The sequence below is a fragment of the Gadus morhua genome, chromosome 14 (assembly GCF_902167405.1).
Source record: "Gadus morhua chromosome 14, gadMor3.0, whole genome shotgun sequence".
Classification (NCBI taxonomy): Eukaryota; Metazoa; Chordata; class Actinopteri; order Gadiformes; family Gadidae; genus Gadus; species Gadus morhua.
Genome location: NC_044061.1, coordinates 23,358,926 through 23,364,732, shown reverse-complemented (window position 1 = coordinate 23,364,732; position 5,807 = coordinate 23,358,926).

The following is a 5,807-nucleotide window of genomic DNA, read 5'->3' as shown; positions in this document are numbered from 1 at the left end:
CCACAAAGAACCAGCCAGCCTCCACAAAGAACCAGCCTCCACAAAGAACCAGCCTCCCCACAGGACCAGCCTCCACACGTTTGTGATACATTTATGTATAGTACACGCACCCTCTCTTACACATATACACACACACACACACACACACGCACACACACACACGCACACCACACACACACACACACTCACACTCACACACACACACATCCTCCCAGAGAGCGATGTTACGTTCCAGTCACAGTCATGTAGTCACCACCATGCCCCCTGGACCCACGGACCACCCCACCATGTCACACACATACACACACACACACACACACACACACACACACACACACACACACACACACACACACACACACACACACACACACACACACACACAGATTCAGCCATGCAGTCATCACAATACCTCACGGACCCAGAAACCTACCACTCACACACTGCCATCAAACACACACACGCATGCACACAGATTCATCTCTCTCATGTCGAGCTCCGCACTTTGACTCATCTTTTTCATAATGCCATGTTGTTGATGCCACTCCCCCCCCCCCCACCGGCCCAGGTCCATTCGATGCATGTGTCAGCCGTGAGGTGGAGGTTTAACTGATTACATCAAACTCCAGTGTGCTAAAAGAGCACAAAGGTGTCAATCTGGGCACAGTGATGGGAGATCAGTGCAACAGTAATGCAATGGTAGTGAGTTATTAAATGAATAAAGAGGCAGTCCTGCTGAACACTATTGATTTTTCACAGCTCCCTCAGGCTCCCAGGCTTTCAAGGCAAGGAAGGACACACACACGTAGAGGGAACACACGTAGACACACAAACACACATAGACACACACACACACGTAGAGGGAACACACATAGCCACACACACTCACACATAGAGGGAACACACGTAGACACACAAACACACACATAGACACACACACACACGTAGAGGGAACACACGTAGACACACAAACACACACATAGACACACACACACACGTAGAGGGAACACACGTAGACACACACACATAGACACACACACACACACACGTAGAGGGAACACACATAGACACACACACACACACATAAACACACGCAGAGGGAACACACATAGACACACAAACACACACACACATAGAGAGAACACACATAGACACACACACACAGATACACATAGAGTGAACACACGTAGACACACACACACACACATAGACATACACGTAGAGGGAACACACGTAGACACACAAACACACACATAGACACACACACACATTGGGGGGGACACACACACAGAGGGCACAAACGTAGACACACACACACACACATAGACAGAGACACACATAGAGGGCACACACGTAGACACACACACAGACACACACATAGAGGGAACACACGTAGACACACACACACGCACACACACACATAGAGGGAACACACGTAGACACACACACACGCACACACACAAATAGAGGGAACACACGTAGACAGACACACACAACCATACACGCACACACACACGTAGAAGGAACACATGTGGACACACGCACACACATAGAGGGAACACAAATAGACGCACACACACACACACAAAGACGAAACATACATATACACACACACACACACACAGACACATATAGACACACACACAGACAGAGTTGTGCATGCAAAAACATTAACATGGACAAACATGCATCTACACGCAACCAAATATAACACATAAACACACAGACACACACAAACATACAGGAATCATACACACACACACACACACACACACACACAAATACACGTACACGCACGCACACACACACATACAAACACACACACACACACACACACACACAGGGATGCTGTGATTAGGGTTGAACAGTGAAAGGATAATATTCAAGTTACAATCGTTGTTAAGACACAGTTTGGGCTCCGGCCCCCTGCTGGGTGCAGCGCTCTGATGAAAGGGGCTCGTTGGGAAACGACTGGGGTTTTGTTCTCTGTCTGTAATGCACTCAACCCTCCACAGCCGGTGTGAGAGCCCCCCGCCACGCACACAAAGACACCCACACACTCACACACTCACACAGACTTGCACACCCGCCAATCCGTTCAAACGTCGATGTGTTTGCCTTAACCACCCTAGGATGAACAGAATGTTCTAGCGGTTCTTAAGTGTGAATGGCTGCAGTAGGTTTAGCGAATGCAGCGATTGGCAGACGGCATCGCTACCTGATAATACCCGGAGATTTGTCGAGTGGCTTTCAGTCAATGCGATGCCGGGCCGCACGGCAGCTGGAAGTATGGAAATGATGCGTGAGCTGCTAAGCTCCCCATCACCGTTATGATGTGCAGATGAGTCTGATTGAAGGGCCGGTCGATGCAGGGGGCAGAGCTGCTCTGCCTATGCAAAGCGGTGACTAATTGCCCGAGCGATCCCCCCTCCTCAACCCCCCGGGTCTGGGAATCTTTACTGCCGCAGTGTGGAGGCATCCATTTTATATTTCTGGAAGCTCATTTGGAATACACACAACAAATGGCCGGGGCTCTCTGTCATTTTGATGAATGCCCGGGGCATTTTCGCAGAGTGCAAATGTGAAGAAGCCAAGATCCATCTTGATTTGAGGAGTCCATCGGAGTAAAGGGGAGGGTCAGTGTCCATCTGTTAGCCCTGCCATACCTCTGAGACCCCACAAAAACACCACCAGACAACTGTGTGTGTGTGTGTGTGTGTGTGTGTGTGTGTGTGTGTGTGTGTGTGTGTGTGTGTGTGTGTGTCTGTGCGTATTAAGTCACTACGCACTCTCTGAAATGTTATTTTTCAACACCAAAGGCTCAATACAATATATAAAGCAAGAACGTAGAAATTTTAAAAAAGTATACAACCTCAAACCAATCGATATTGCTCTTCAAAAACAACACTTATTCAAGTATACAAAAAAAAGAAATCATCCTTGTAAAAACATGCCACGGCTAGGCAGGTGTTAAAGACCATTATACTGTCTTATGCGCTTTCTCTGTCTCTGTGTCTCTTTGTTCGTTTTATTTTATATCAATACACTCGCAGCAACACAAAGACCCGAGCCCTTTCCTGTTAACAGGTAACAAACCCGGTCTCGGTTACTCCCGCTGCACAGTTTTCCAGCGACTCATAAAACATCTCTTAAGTGCAGCGAGTACAAAACAGATGGCGGCCTCGGTGGCGACGCGTCTGGTCTTGTCTGTTTTAGACGCTAAAGCACAGCGTTATTGATAAAAAGCTATTCATAACGACGGCCTCAATGCACTAGGCCGGCTTCTCCGATGCTTATAGCGGACCCATTCTGATGCCATATCTGAAGGTCTTGAATGATTATTGTCAGTGGAAGAAGAAAATCTGATTGCTTTTTTAGACATGTACATGTTCTCATTCAAAGAAGTCAACTTGTTGAAAGAGAGAGGTGGAATCCATTAGCGGGCAAAATAGTAGAGAGACCTTAAATAGACACTTGAAATGGACACTGAAACACTGAAATGATATAAAAAGATTGAAAAGTTATTCCTTCATTGGAATATGAACCACAACTAAACAGAAAATGTGTGTGTCCTTCTGTTTGGTGTGCTGTCGTTGTTGTTGTTGTTGATTCCCCCGTCCTGGCCATAATGGAGTATCATTTGGCAGGATGCGAGCTGGGGAGAGGGCCAGCAAACATGCCCTGGTGTCAAATTGTTTTGTTAGGTGTGATGGATCTACTTGAGTCCAAATTTGTATATCTTCATTCACAACCAAGGCTCCTTTGTCAAGCCTACATTTTCTTCCTACCTAGGTTTTGCGTTTAGAGGTTAAACATTTCAGTTTCGCATCGCTCTAAGAAATCCACATGCATCGTGTGTGTGTGTGTGTGTGTGTGTGTGTGTGTGTGTGTTGTGTGTGTGTGTGTGTGTGTGTGTGTGTGTGTGTGTGTGTGTGTGTGTGTGTGTGTGTGTGTGTGTGTGTGTGTGTGTGTGTGTGTGGAGTTTGCTGTACATACACACGAGAATTCGTGTGATTATTTACGATATTGCAGGGCGGACCATGGCGAGGACCAAAGTGCCCTTGTCCCGCCGCTGGGCCGTGCCTGCCACAGCTCATCCCACGGCACTCTCCACCAGAGTGTCATTGTGCTCCACTTAGCCAGCTTACACTTCTGCTCTTCCCCTTTCCCTTCACCGGGACGGTGTCATTGGGCGTCTTCAACCCCGTTATCCCCTCACTCACAAAGTTGTTGAGCGTCGCCACCTTCTCGTCTACTCTTTAAAAGGCTAAACGTTTCGATGGGTTCTTCTCGCTCCGATGGGAATCACAGAGTGTGAAGGCTCCTCCGTCTTGTCTCTCGGACGGTGGCTGGTCAACACCCAACTGGGCTCCAGAATCGTCTCAGTGGGACTGTGGCGGGTCGAGACCTAGGCCTGCAGATCCATGGGCCCAACCACCCTCTCATTAGGTCTCTGGCAGGTCCCTTGGCTCCAGAATCTTCTCCGTGGGTCGGTGGTGGGTCTGGACCTGGCAGGTCCCTGGGCTCAGCAATCCGCGGTCAGCTCGATGTTTTCCATTTTAATTGGTGGCTGGTAGATTTATACTGTAACTAGGCACTTACCATACTGCATATGCCTCCGATCGGTGGCCTGTGTAATGTGGTCAACGAGAGACACCTCTGGGGTTATACGACCACAACAGGATTTTGGTGGCTGGTGTGTTTGTAAAAAATGGCGTTTATAAAATGCCGGTACAAACTGAATCCCACTTGTATTCAGCTGAGCTAGCGGAGCGCATCCCTACAATTCAGACCGCAGGGAAATCAATAGTTCTCTTCAACACAGCCAGATGAATTTTTCAAGCGAGGGGGAGGGGGGGGGGGAAGGGGGAGTCTCTGTACAATGGAGGATTCTGCATTATGTTCTTGGTGGAAGAATTGTCCCCTAAAACTTCGATCATGTTCCTTCTATTTTTCCACTTCGGCAAACTGCGATTTTTGCCCAATAATAGTCGGACCATTTATGAAATTCATGCATCGATCTGTCTCGGCCCACGCATTTTATAATGTTGACCCATGTCGTAAAAATATGTTTTTTACAACATGAGCCCAGACCCATTATTCAACACCATGAATGCAAATGTACCCGTCAAACAGCAACACGGACGTTAACACGCGACTAGCTTAAACACATCCTTCCCGACCGCAGGTCCTGGTACGTGCTCCGACTGCTAATGTCTCCACTGAGATCCATTGTCCTAACACGCGCAGAACGAAGACGGGCGAACGGACTTCAAACAAGAGACGAGTTCAGCCGCCGCTGAGTACCACTGTAATCCCTCAGAGGAGGAGTAGAGCGTACATGTGTATGAATTTAGGAATCCATTCCCTCCGCTTGTTATTAGCTGCCTTAGCATTGGCTAATTGTACCGTTCGACGTACGTCTACGCTTGCGATTACCATTCAGCGGACTTACACCAAAACCTCCAGCAGAACATAACATCCACCTGCCTCCCTCATCTGGCTGGGCATCAGACCTCAGCGCTGGCCCTGTCTCAGCCCAAACTCAATCATAGCCCCGGCTGTTTAACCTTTCAAGCAAGACCTTCGCCGGGGGGGGGGGGGGGGGGGGGGGCGATCCGTGGGGTGGGGTTAGCGCTCGTACGCGCTCGTTTCGTGTGTGCAGGCGTTAATTACAGACAGCGTTGGCCTGAGTTGTGTCCACAGGTGGTGTATATCTAACAACAAAAAAGGAATGAATGCAGTTAGCGTGCTCCGCCGTAGTGCTATCTGGGGGGTTGGGGGGGGGGGGGGGGAGTGTAACCCAA